Source organism: Tursiops truncatus, chromosome 16 (genome assembly GCF_011762595.2).
Source record: "Tursiops truncatus isolate mTurTru1 chromosome 16, mTurTru1.mat.Y, whole genome shotgun sequence".
NCBI lineage: Eukaryota > Metazoa > Chordata > Mammalia > Artiodactyla > Delphinidae > Tursiops > Tursiops truncatus.
The window spans coordinates 82,711,881-82,726,142 of NC_047049.1; the positions used below are offsets into that span (position 1 = coordinate 82,711,881).

A 14,262-nucleotide genomic window follows, 5' to 3' on the forward strand; every position below is an offset into this window, starting at 1 on the left:
GAATCTTTCTGGTCATTTAAAATTCTTTCACTTTTTTCCCCTGACACTGTCTCTCCTTTGCAATCATAACAATCTCAAAGAAAGATAATTTTTGACCACAAAATAAGGCTTTCATGAGGTTTGGCTTGGTTATCTCCATGGGCACAGCAAGAGAACTAACAACCCCCAAGGCCTCCCCAGCAGAGCTTTGAAACATCCCGCCCACAACTGCCTTCTATCTGGAGTTTGCATAAGGGATCAGATTGGATTGTAAGAGCTTCTATTATCTCCTATCCTGAGGCTAGGAAACCAAGCCCAAGAAACTCTCTCCACCAGATTTGCCCTGCAGTCCTATAAATGTGGATGAATTCTTCTTTTCTGAAGGCTTCTCAATTATCCTAAAGTTCTTGACCTGCTAGAAAGGCTGGCCCCCTCAAGCCAGCCCCCAGGTCAGTTTTCCTTAAAGTATTTTACAGATATTGTCTTCAAAAGTACAGTAGAACTTTATACCTTAAAAGTGGTTTGTCATACCTGATGTAGTGAGCATTGTTCTCAAATATGACACTCCAGATAAACCTTGATGGTACCATCAATTTGTTTAATTGTATCCTGGTGCAGAGGAAAACAGTTTCTTACTGAGCCTATGCAAATAATTCTATTTCCAAGAGTAGTAAAGAGACTTAGTAAGTTTCTGAATTCCATGAGATCAGTGAAAATCTAGTATCATTTTTTAAAGTTTTATTTTAATTTGCAGAAAGGGAATTTACTGAATTGCTGTGGATTAAGGATAGCTTAAGAAGAAAGAGAAGGAATATACTTGTATGTCTAGAAAGCAGAACTTTAAAACAAATCCACAACATACCAAAGAGATAACCACAATAAAATTTCCCTCATTAATTCATTCAGTCCTATGAAATTATTACTGCTTTGCAGAATCTTGGGCTGTTACTCTCATGAAGTCATATGCGTCTCAACTAGAAAGTTCTAGAAATCCAGACTCAGACTGCTGGCATAGTCTAAAAGTTGTCTAAGCGATGTCAGCTCAAAAGCCTATACCATCCATTCTTTGAAATGTCAGTAGTCTGAATTACCTGGTACACTTCTTTTCCATGAGTCAGCAAGATAGTGTTTATTGAAGATACTATCACTCTAAACGTTATTACAGAGCCTCAGGCAAGCCTCAAAGTATAATAAAAAACTATCCATACATGACAAAGACTTAACAACTATGGTTAATTTATTACTGATAATTTTTAAAAATAGAAGGTCTGGTGAGAGTTTGTAATAATAATAATGCATCTGACCAAAAAATGTGGTTGTTTCTCTGCATACAAAGCAAAGAAAATAGAGCCATTCCAAAGAAAAAATTTTAGACAAAATGTTTTTAAGAAAAATGATTATACTTATTTTCAAGGAATTCAGTGAAAGTTAAGTCTGATTTATAATGAATGAACATAATTTGTATAGAGAAAAAAATCTTGAGATACAACATACGTTAATCCTGAAACATATGTAAGGAGAAAATCAATAGAATTTATCTGCATGCCTAGCGATAAGAATCATTTACTTTGCTGCAGTTACCTACAATTTACAGAGTTGTAAAATAGCTCAAATTCAATGCAAGGTGCAAACTGCACAGAATCAGAAAACTCACAAGGGTGTGCCCCAGGTAACACGTGGCTTCTGCTGAAGACAAACAGGAATCTTTCCAATCCACTGAAAAGTTCTTTCTAGAGGGAAGATGGTGGGGCAGGAAGCACCAGGAATCCATCTCCCCACCTTGACAGCACCTGCATTGGCAGAATCTGTCTGATGTAACTATTTGGAATTCTGGAGGTGTATTAGTCAGCTTGGGCTGCCATAACAGAATACCACAGAGTTGGTTGCTTAAAGAAGAGAAAATTATTTCCTCACAGTTATGAGGCTAGAAGTCCTAGATCCAGTTGCCATCAGGTCTGGTTTCTGGTGAGACTGTTCTTTCAGGCTTGCAGATGGCAGTTCTCATGTGGCCTCTTCTCTGTGCAGGGAGGGGAGAGGAGAGAGAGAACACTTGTGTCTCTTTCTCTTCCTATAAGGACACTAGTCCTATTGGTTTAAGGCCATATACTTATGACTTCATTTAACTTTAATTATTTCCCTAAAAACCCTGTCTCCAAAGACAGTCACAAAGAGGGTTAGGACTTCAACATATGAATTTTGGGAGAACATAATTCAGTCTATAACAAGAGACTACTGAAGGTTTGCAACTTCCAGGGAAAGACTTGAACAGTGAATCGCAGTTAATTTTGGTCAATTTCACCTCTAAGCACAGTAACAGACACCCATCCTCCAACCTCCAGCCCCAGAACAAGCAGCTGTGCACGCATTCCAGGAGCAGCTTATACACAGCTTGTGGGAGCTCGTGGGCACTAAGGACCCTGTTCTCCAAATGACAAGAATTTGCTCTGATCATGAGTTGTCATCTCTGATTGTGGAGATTCAGACAGAGAAGTAGGCAGGGACTGTTGCAAACCCCTCCCTATCTGGCCAAAGTGACTTCAAGGGGACTTAATGGCCTGGAGACCTTTTTTCCATTCATTTTTCTCTTCTCCCTTTTTGGGAGCTAGACATTTAAGGATTAGGATATCCAAAAGCAAACACGTATAAGAGAAAATTTTATAAAGTCATTGAGCAAGCCCAGGGGAAAATATAAGCTCAGAAAAGACCTGAGAAGACCTTAAGTTTACACCTCAGGCTGATCCCTGGCAGAGAGACAGCCCATAACAGCAACAACAACAAACAGCAAACCCTGGGGAAGGGGGGGAATTGGATCTCTAGAGTTACCACATTATAAGATTCAAATGTCCGGTTTTCAACCAAAAAAGTCACAAGGCATGCCAAAAAACAAAACCAATATGGTCCGTTCAAAGGAAAAAATTAGTCAACAGAAAATGTCCCTGAGAAAGACCATATGGTGAATTTACTAGACAAAGACTCCAAAACAGCTGTCTGAAAAATGCTCAAAGAACTAAGAGAAGACATGCACAAAGTCAAGAAAATGACCTAAGAACAAAATGGAAATATCAACAGATAGAAAATATTTAAAAAGGAACCAAAAAGAAATCCTGGGGCTGAAAACTGCAATAACCAAAGTGAAAAATTCACTAGAGTGATTCAAAAGCAGATTTGACAAAAAGAAGAAAGCATCAACGAACCTGAAGGTAGAACAATTGAAATTATTGAATCTGAGGAACAGAAAGAAAAAATCAAAGAAAGTGAACAGAGCCTATGGGACCTGAGGGGCACCATCAAGAATGATCAGTATTTACACTGTGGGAGGCCCAGAGCAGGAGAAAGAGGGGAAGGGGCAGCGAGATTATTTGAAGAAATAATGACCAAAACCTTCCCAAATGTGATGAAAGACATGAGTACAAACACCCAAGAAGCTCAACAAACTCCAGGCAAGATAAATGCAAAGAGAGCCACATGTACTTTATAATCAAACTTTTAAAAGCAAAAGGCAAAGAGAGAATCTTGAAAGCAGCCAGAGAGAAGCAACTCGTCACATGCAAAGATCCCCATGATATTATCAGCTGATTTCTCATCAGAAACTTTGGAGGCCAGAAGATAGTGAGTTGATGTGTTCAAAGTGCTGAAGGAAACAAACTGTCAACTAAGAATCCTGTATCCAACAAAACTGTTCTTCAAAAATGAGGAGGAAATTAAAACATTCCCAGATAAATAAGAGGTGAGAGAATTTGTTACCTCTAGACCTGCCCTGAAAGAAATGATAAAGGGAGTCCTTCAGGCTGCAGGACACTAGATGTAACTTGAAGTTGTATGAAAAAATGAAGATCTCTGGTAAAGGTAAATACATGAGCAATTATAAAAACTAGTATTATTGTAACTTTGGTTTGTAACTTCACTTTTGTTTTCTACACGGCTTAAGAGACTATGCATAAAAAACAATGATTAGTCTCTTTTTGGACAGAAGATGCAAAAAGGTGCGATTTTGTGACATCAATAACTGAAATGAATGAGGTCAGAGCTGTACAGGAGCAAATTTTTTTTATGTTACTGAATTAAACTGGTATAAATTCAATTACAGTGCTATAACTTTATGATGTTAAATGTAATTGCCATGATAGCCATAAAGAAAATAGCTATAGAGTTTATACAAAAGAAAATGAGAAGGGAATTAAGATGTTTTGCTACCAAAAAAATTAAAAAGCACTAAACACAAAAGGAGACAGTAATGCAAGAAATGAGGGACAAAAAAGCTATGAGGCATATAGAAAACAAATAGCAAAATAACCAAAGTAAGCTCCTCTTTATCAGTAATTACTTTAACTGTATACAGATTAAATTCTCCAATCAAAAGAAAGAGATTGGCAGAATGGATTTGTGTGTGTGTGGGGGGGGGGGGTACGCGGTCCTCTCACTGCTGTGGCCTCTCTCGTTGCGGAGCACAGGCTCCAGATGCGCAGGCTCAGCAGCCATGGCTCACGGGCCCAGCCGCTCTGCGGCATGTGAGATCTTCCCGGACTGGGGCACGAACCCGTGTACCCTGCATCGGCAGGCGGACTCTCAACCACTGCACCACCAGGGAAGCCCATTACAAATAATTTTTGATGTGTCAAATTATTTTATAACCATGGGCATGTAACTCAGCAGGAGTTCAAAGAATTGAGGGAAATTTGCAATTCCTTTCATTCCCATGCATCTCTATGAACAATGCTTGTTATTCTTTACTTGTATAAAAAGGAAAAATAGGAATAGAATCAATGCTGTGCTGTCTCACACTACCGTAGGGATTGTCTGTACTAATAATTTTAGAATATCTATTCTTTCATTAAGAAAAGTATTTTGGGGCTTCCCTGGTGGCGCAGTGGTTGAGAGTCCGCCTGCCGATGCAGGGGACACGGGTTCGTGCCCCGGCCAGGGAGAATCCCACATGCCGCGGAGCGGCTGGGCCCGTGAGCCATGGCTGCTGGGCCTGCGTGTCCGGAGCCGGTGCTCTGCAATGGGAGAGGCCACAACAGTGAAAGGCCCGAGTACGGCCAAAAAAATAAAGAAAGAAGAAAAATATTTTGAATTAAATCTTAATTTCATCTTTCATTTAAATTTGTTGAATTGTATGCTATATTATTGTTTTGATCAATCATAATGAAAATGCAACCCAGAAAAAATAAGTTTAATAAATAGAGCTTCATGGTCACCAGAATGTTAAAATCTTTAAGTTTCAATTTAAATATATTGGCAGAGAACTAAGATGCGATGATCAACAAAAGAGAATAATTTTGTGATTAGATTAGAATTTTAGGGATAGAATTAGATTAGAACTGAAGGGAATAAAATGGAAACAGGTATTCAAATAGAAAAGGGAACATGTGAAATTTCCAACAATTAAAGAGTAATTTGGTTATTTATCCATAAAAATGGGTATTGATGGTTATCAAATTATTATGATTTCACTGGAGTTCTTTAAAAGAATGATATAGCAGTTTTATTTTAAAATGTCAATATTTAAAATACGTTGAAAATTCCTCTTTGAGGAAATATATGAGGGGTACATAACTTTATGGAAGAAAAACGTTAGGAAGTACGTGAGCAAAGCATTTGAAGGCCATTGACCTAGAATCATTCTTGACCCAGCAAATGACCAAGCAGTGTAGGCCTGACCCCACCAGGACTGGACTTGCATTTAGTCCAGTTAACCAACGTATGGTTACAAAGGGGAAAGGTGGGGGGAAGGATAAATTAGGAGTCTGGGATTAACAGATTAACACTACTATATATAAAATAGATAACCAACAAGGACCTACTGTATATCACAGAGAACTCTACCCAATATTCTGTGATAACCTATACGGGAGAAGAATCTGAAAAAGAATGGATATATGTACATGTATAACTGAATCACTTTACAGTACACCTGAAACTAACACAACATTGTAAATCAACTATACTCCAATATAAAATAAAAATTAAATTAAATTGAAAATAAGATAAACTGAAGTATATTTAAATTCTTATTTTAATTTAATTGGAGCAAAAATCAATTCAAATCTCGCCAAACCGGACATGCCTAGGAGACTCTGCCCAGAGGAGCTAGGGAGAGACTTAAACAGAGAAGGTGTGGAAGCAGAGGGAGAAAGTTACTGATTGGCTGTGACTTAAAGCCTAGTCAGCTCTTTGTGATTGGCCGTAACCTTGAGGCATTTACAGGCTTAGATTTGGGTTTGCCTGTACAGGCGCCAGGGCATTAGAGACCCCTTAGTCTAACAGCCTCTTTGTTTAATTAATTTAATACTATCATGACCCCAGGCAAGGAAACGCTCCAGGTTGCCTGGGTAGGGTATCTGACAGTGCTTGCAGTGTGTGGGTGTGTGGTGGAGGCTGTGTGTGTGAATGTGTGTTGGTCTGTATGTTTGTGTTGGGATGTGTGGATGTGAGTGTATGTTGCAAAGTCCATGTGAGCGTGGATGTGTGAACGTGTGCTGGTGTGGGTGTGTTTCGGTGTGTGTACTGTTCTGTGTGCCTGTGTGTGGTGGGGCTGTATCCCAAGGCCTCTTCGCACACTCCTCTCCTTGAGGAGCCTTGTCTCACACAGGTGTGGACAAGCCTGGCTAATGCCCATGTCCCCAGCGTCATCTCTGGTTGTCCTGGCTGAAGGGCAAGGTGGGGGTGGGGAGTGGGGGATGGGGCATCTATCACTTAACAACTGTTCAGGAGAATTGTGGCTTCCCTGATGGTTAAGGCAGAAAAGTATCAAATACCAAAATGAGGAAAGAATTATAAAATACGCAGCTAACTTAATCCACTTTGGCTTAATAACACTTCCTAAAAATACGTGATTACTGTGTAAACCATATCGAACCTCATGGGACCCAATGTTGTCTTCACACAGCTAAGCCCTGTCTGGGAAACTGTAGCTTTAAATCCTCCTCTGGGTTAATTGAGTCAAGAGCAGCATTCCTTGTATAAGAGGGTTAAAAAGAACTCCCCAAAGGACTTAAAATCCTAAGTAGAAATCTTTTAAATTAGCGGTGGGCTGTCAGAAGGCAAATTCTATTCTTCACATCCAAACCCGGCTGCCTGGGGTAGGAGGGGGGGAGGAGGCATCTCTTCCTGCAGGAACCAAGCTGGAGACAGCCAGCCGGATGTCCCCTCATATTGTTACTGTAATGCTCCCCAATCGCTGCACCTATGGCCACTGTAAGAAAACCTGTATACAAAATCTATGGGTACAAAACAGATCAATTCCCACTTTCAACACCGCAAAGGTTCTTTGCTTTACAAAGGGATTCCGGAGGAGCTCACTGAAATAGAAAGTTCCTCTGCTGCATTTAAATAGAGTCTATTTACAAAATATCCGTAAACAGTAATATCACAGGAACCCAAAGTTTGCAAACTAATACTGCTACTTGGTGTAGCCCTTACTGGAGATCGTATCTTTAGAGGACTGCACTGACTGGAGAGGATGAAATAGTGAGCTTTTGACTGGTGGTTACAAAGGACAATAGACCCACCAAGAAAAGACTTGCAGTTGGTGGTTTGGCCCAGAGGGATGAGGCCACAGGTGGGCATCACCCTGTGAGAAGGGCTTGCGCAGCTTTTATCCCAATCCTGCTTCAGTGTGTTCACATCCTGCGGTTCAGGTAAACAAGGCCATCTCGGCTCTGGTAGAAGGAGCCAACTGTCCAGGTTTTCCTAAGAATAACCAGAACCTGAGCCAGTGAATATAAACGCCATAAGATGCTTTCCCCAGGAAAGTGCAATTTTATTAAAACAAGAATGTATGGAGCTAGAACAGCAACGCCTAAGAGCTTTCTTGTGTCTTACACTCAACGCACACCTCAAGGGTCTAAATGCAATGGGAAAATGGAAATACTCCACCACCACGCTGACACCTACTCAGGAGGAAGTGTTTCTTGTCTAAAAAAAATGTAATTGGGTTCAGGCAAGAGGTGAGCCAGTCATTTCAAAGCTTTGGCGACTGTGTCTTTGGGAAAACCCCCTAAGAATTGTGGGACCCCGTAAAACACTGGTGTCTCATTCCTGGGAGACCCCAGGAGGCACAGTTGGAAAAGGGAGTGAGAAGGAGGGAAACTGGAGGTGCCGCAGTGTGAGCTGGGAGCATCCTCCCTAGTTCTGGGGCGATTCGAAAAAGATTCTCTTCCTCCGCCAGAACATTCTCTCACCGTGGACTAAGTGATATCTTCCCAGCTTTACAGAAAAGCAGCCTCACAACACAGGAAACACACAGGCTCCCCAGCGAGAGGACCAGGAGAATTACTTCACACCCAGAGAAATTTTCCCCTCTGATACCTGGGAGCCCTGCAGCCCCTCCCCCTTGGCCTGCAGCGAGGATGCAATGAAATAGTGCCCTTTGCATGTTTAGTACAGGACCTGGCCAATAATAAACTCAGTCTGTGGCCACACTATTAATAGATGGTGTTATTAATAGAAATTTGTCCCTGCCAATCTTCACCTGTCACCTGTCATTCTTTAATACGCACAAGGTTTTAGTTCGTTCGCTCTTCCTTACTCTGGGTGCCCTATTCACTGCCTTCCTGGCTCTTCTGATGGTCCTTTGTGTCCCAGGCAAGTCCTCCCTCTGGAGGTCGTTCTGAGACCAGTGGGTCGGGGGAGCAGCGACTTCCTCCCCTCCAGACCTCCATCCCCTGAAACTGCCTTGATTCCTTAAAGGCAGACACGTACAAAGAAAGGATATTTTGCTCCCCTTTGCATTTTCCCATCAGGTCAACAAACTTCCTTCAGAGGGATGAGCCGTTTTCTTTCACGATCACTTTAAAACACATTTGAACAAAATAATCTTACAAATAGAAAACAAACAAAAAAATTTTATAGACAGAACCTGGAGAGCTTCCTCTATTCTTCTAAGAAGCTCTAGGTGCCATAGGGGATTTGATCAGGGAAGCGGTGTGGTGGGCATACGGAGACGTGGAAGGGCAAGAATCACAGCGGAATCGGAGAGGAGATGTAGGCACCTGGCCAAGGCTGCTGAGGGCCCCAGGGAAGGCAGGGCCGGGCCTTGGAGAGACACTGAACTGGGATGCTGTGGAGGACTTTGCACTTGGCTGGATGCGACAGAGAAAGAGGAGGTCGTAGCTTTGGCGTTTCCAACCCGAGTGACTGTGGAGAGGTTGCTGGTACCAGGCTGAAAGACAAAACCGAAAAGAGGCAGAAGTGCGCGTGGGAAAGTGTGGCTCATGAAATGAACTTGGAATTGTAAAAGAATGAACAGAAACCTCAGTTAAATAGAGTGACCAGAAGGGGAAGCTCTCAAGCCCTGAGCTGACACCAGAGCCCAACAGGAAGAAGAACGAACGATTCCTCCTTTTCCTGGCAAGGATTCAGCCAGTGAGAAGCCATGGACTCTTTGTTTACTGTAGACCTTTCTACCTCCTTTCCCTCCTATAAAGTGTATCCTTCCCTTGCTGTGTGGGGGCCTGCCCATGGCTCACCATGGATGCAGACCCCAAACTGCAATTCTCTGTTGATCTTGAGTAAATCCACCTTTGCTGGAGAAACATCTGACCATCTATGTGTTTCAGGTCAGCAGAATGCAAGAAGCTCTGAGGCAAGCCCCCAGCAGACAACTTGAAAGCCAGGCCTGAGCCCCTCCGAACCCTGTTTGGAAGAAGAAAAAGCATAAATAACTAAGAAAGAAAACTCTACAAACTAAGATAATAGTCAAAAGGAATTCAGAAATGAACTGAAGTGAGAAGTCAGTGTTGGTATTAAGAAGTTGAGCACCACCTGCTTAGAGGCGAGATTCTGAAGGTGACACAGATGAGCTGAGAGAGGAGGTGAGAGGGCTGAGAAGGAGCTGCCCAAAGACAACTAGGGATCTCAGAACAGGAAGAGCCAATGCTGGGGCTGGACACTTGGTGCGCACGAGAGGGGAAGGGAAGAGGCACAGTCAGGGCATCCTATGGCCAAGCTGTGAGGAAGGAAGTTCTGGTCTTGAATTTCCCAGATAAAGAAACTGTACAGAAAGCTCCCAGTACAGAAATTAACTCACCTTGCCCCAAAGCACAGCATTTGGAAGTTTGGAAGGAACCGAAGGGAGGCAGGAGAGTGGGTGGGCAGGGACCAGTAGAAGGAGGGGCGCGTGGGAGGGCGTCTGATTGTGAAGACGGGCATCCCTTGCTCCAGGCCAAGAAGGAAGAGGAGAGTAACCAAGGAGTACTCGGGAAGATTCCAAGACATTGCATTTCCAAGGGCAGAAAAGGAAATTGAGGGAGTTGGGGTGAGAGTGAGGACTGTGGAGAAAGGGTGGGAAATGACCCGGCGGCCGAGGGGCTGGCTGGGCTCAGAGGATGGGCTCGCGGGTCCTCGCCCATCACCGGCAGAGCACAGCGCGCATGCTTCTCCCCAGAGAGGGCGAGAGGCGGCTGGGGCGGGTCACCCCTCCGTCGTAGGTCACTGGCAGGGAGGGGCAGGCGTGGGACTGTGATTTGTGACGTGCACTTATCGCTAGCACAACATCGTGTCAAGTCCCAACCCAGGGGCCTGGGAAATGACGCCCACCATTTCTTAAGTACCAGATGCTGTGCATATGACATTTCCAATCTTTCAACAATTCCTTGGGGTAGATATTATCAACCCATCTCCAGCTACGAAAACTGAGGTTTAGAGAATTGGAGAGAAGTTGTCGCTCCAGGCAGGGGCGGCTCCAGGGCCGGCAGGCACATCTGTCCCTCACTAAAGCCCAGGTTCTCTCCGCTCCCTCACAGAGGGAAGGTTTGGGGATCTGGCCAGAGCCTGGGGACAAGGGGAGGAGCCCAGTGGCACCACGGCCTCTGTAGCCTCTGTCTTCAGGCTAACAAACAGGCTGACCTGAGCCGTGATCTGAGCCCGTGGGATTCTGATCTCCCGGCGCCTTCTTTCTCCAGCCGCTGACAGCAGCTCCGTTGGTGACTCACCCTCACCCGCTGCACTGACGCACGTCACCGTCCTGCGAATAATGCAACACAGAGCAGGGTCAGGGCGGCTATCCAGGCTGTCCAATCCCCGGAGCCCCAGGGCCCAGCTGGGAGTTCCCGGTTAGACCAGAAAAGTGGGTCAGCCCTCTCTGCTCTTCCCTCCTCCCGCTGGGACAGCCCGTGTCCCTTTTCCCCATCTGTCTGCCAACGGTGCTTAGGGTGGGTAGAGAGGCCTTGACCCCAGGCCTGCAGTACAGATCTGTGTGCCGAGGGAGCAGGGAGGTGCTGGCTGGCAGAGGTTCATCCAGGAGGACGGGGGAGGCCCCAAGTCTCTCACTATGTGGGGAAGAAATGTGTTCACCTCTTTTCCAGGAGGTACCAGTAAGCCCCTGCTGTGTAAATGCCAGGGACTCCCAGGGGCTGGGGACACAGAACCAGTGGAGAAAGTCCACTCCAGAGTCCTTGGTGTTTCATTCCCTCTTTTATCCCCACCATAAGGACCAGTATCTGGCACAGGCAGGCTCCATAAATATCTGTCGAATGAAATAATGACAGGCTTGCTCCCAGCCTTGGAAGCTGACAGTCTGCAGGAGAATCAGACATCAAACGAATCAATCACGCAGCTCATTCACTCCAATTGTGATAAGGACGATGGAGTTCAGAATGAACTTGCCATTATTTTGGAAAGTGTTAAAAGATTTTTCCTTGAGTGAAATTTTCAGTCTTCTCAGTTTCGATATGAGAAAAAAGAAAATCTTAAAAAGTAGCGTAAGTCTTAGGCAGAATTGCAGCTACTGGTAGACAGTTCAGCACACTATAGTCTTATTTAATGGAAGAATAAATGTTCGGCGGTGGTGAAAACAAAACATGGCAAAACAAAACTCTGTGTGTGTGTGAGCATTCAAGCCTCGACGTCTGCACAGAGTGAGGGCCGGGGGCCTTGTCAGCAGCGGTCCCAACAGGGCTTTGGATCAGCTGCTTCTCATCTGTAATTTGGTCCCTCCCCTCCCAGTTACGGCCAACTGAACAAACGCTTGGCTAAGATGCTCTCAAATGCCCTCTCTCCCTTGTCCTCGTTCCCTAGTCCCACACCCCTCCGTGATGGTCAGAGGCCACACCATACGGCCCCTGCCAACCCTGGGTGCTGCACCACTATCGACTGAGGCAGTTCCTCCGTACAAGGTGGGCTTAGCTGTCTTCCTCTGCCCCACAAGCTCTCTGGAAAGATTAGGCTCTCTTCCGCCACCCCACTGCAGCAGCATCTTAGCTGAGCTCCTGACCATTGAAAAACTAAACAGCAGATGTGGGGGGCTGATGTGTGTGAGAGGCTAGATGCCCTCAAGTCTCAGCTACTTGGCAGAATCCTAATCTTGATCAAGCGATTTAGCCTCCCTGAGCCTCAGTTTACTCATCTGTAAATTGGGACTGATAATGTTGTCTAAGGGGCCTGGTTGTTGAGAGGTAAATCAACATACAAAAGCCTAGGAGCGAGAGGAGATGGGGCGAGGCTGGCAGACAGCACCGGCACCCACAGGAGCCTGGCTGCCTCATCCCTGCTGGGCCAGGGGAGAGAATTTAGAGCAATGCCCAGCCCCGCACCCAGAAGAAAGTCAGATAAAAGCTGAGAGCGCCTCTTTCCCAAGGTCTTTTTTCCATGGGAAGTGTCTACTTGCGTGGCTGCTGTGGGTGTCTTAATCCAGTTGGGCTGCTATGACAAAATCCCACAGACTGGTTTATAAACAACAGAAACGTATTCCTCACTGTTCTGGAGGCTGGGAGTCCAAGATCAAGGTGCCAGCATGTTCAGGTCAGGGCCTCTTCCTGGGTCGTCACTGGTGCCTTCTCCCTGTCTTCACACGGTGGAAGGGGTGAGGCACTAATCCCATCCTGAGGGCTCCCCTCCTGACCTCAGCACCTCCCAAGGCCCTGCCTCCACATACCAGCATCTTTGGGGGTGAAGATTCCAACATAGAAATTAGAAGGGGACACAAACATTCAGACCACAGCAGTGTGACTGGATTTAAACAAATAAGACAACCACCAAAGCTTGGCCCGGGGAGCCAAGCCCAGGTCTGGGGCCTTCCTTAAGGGTGACCTCCCAAGGCCAAGAGGGGTGTGTGTGTGTGTTGCGCGGGAGTCAGGGCTGGGGGGTGAGGGGCGTGGAATTAGCTCTTTTGTCCAGTTAGAGTTTAGTTACCACTCAGAATCTTTTAAACTCTTGAATGAAAGTTTTCTTCCTGCACAGAATCCTAGAACACTGAGCGCAGGGGACACATCACCAAACAAAACCACACGAGCACTTCTAACGGAGAGCAACCCAGCCGTCCCTTCTCTCGGTGGCAAAATGCCTTACATAAGGGTCACCTGGTACTGTTCACGAGCCAGTAGCATGAGCCTCTGACCTCTGAGGTCATTTTGGCTCCAACTCAAAGCAAATAGAGGCCTGATCTGCAGATACAGCTGAGAAGAGAAGAGAAAAGAAACAACAAAAGCTGAGATGCTGAGCGCAGCCGCGAGCGCATATTCAGATTGCACTGGCCCGTCTGCGCCTGCGCGGCCCTGGCTCACTCGAGTGGTCCAGGCCAGCCCAGCAGCACGGCCTCCGTGCAGAGGAACGCGCTTGACGAGGCGATGGGCAGAAGGTATCCGTGCGTCCAGCTGCGGCCCCACCTCTTCTTTTCCGTCCTCTTACGTCTCCCACTGGGGATAATCCTCTCTGGGCTTATTCCTTAGCGGAACTCAGAACAGGTGGGACCCAGAACAGGAGTTAAAACCTTCTCGCAGTCAGCTTCCCGGCACTGGCCTCTGTACCTGTGGAAGCTGGTTCTGTAACGGAAGCCCCCGAGCCCAGGAGAGTCTGTCCACACCCAGCGAAGGTTAACAGGCTGCAGCCGCAGACCCAGCCGTCCTGGGTGAATGTGCCGTCGGGGGGCAGGCTGGTGCCCACGGAAGGACAGAAGCCCCCAGACCCCGAGGCGGAGGCCAGCACCCTGACCCAGGTCTCCCCGAACCTCCTGGAGCCTCCATCTGCTTGTGTGTAAAATGGGAGGGGATCCCACAGTACACGTGAGAGGCTCCGGGTCAGAGCGGGCTGGGGCCTGGCCTGCTGCTGAGCCCCCAGATCCTACCGCGCTGCAGAAGGAAGCCATGTGCGCCGCTTCCCCTGCTGCGGGGGCACCTCTGCCACTCCCCCTCGGGCTGCCCGTGGGGCTCCGCTGCAGGAGTCTTGAGGAGGCCCACAAGCTGCAGGGACGCCCGATGGGCCACAGCCAGTGCCCTACGGAACAGTGAACAAATGACCCAGCTCGGCCTCGTTCTGGGAGCAGCACAAAAAGCGCAAGAGGTGTTG

General features: G+C 46.1%; 1 long non-coding RNA gene across 1 annotated transcript; it reads right to left on the reverse strand.

Moving 5' to 3' along the window:
- Positions 1-8,889: 8,889 nt before the first annotated feature.
- LOC141276762 (uncharacterized) lies at positions 8,890-10,921 on the reverse strand. Its single transcript, XR_012326759.1, has 3 exons — positions 10,828-10,921; positions 9,450-9,615; positions 8,890-9,142 (listed from the first exon to the last, which is right to left on the reverse strand). It is a non-coding gene; the product is annotated as an uncharacterized lncRNA (long non-coding RNA).
- Between the last annotated feature and the right edge of the window lie 3,341 nt (positions 10,922-14,262).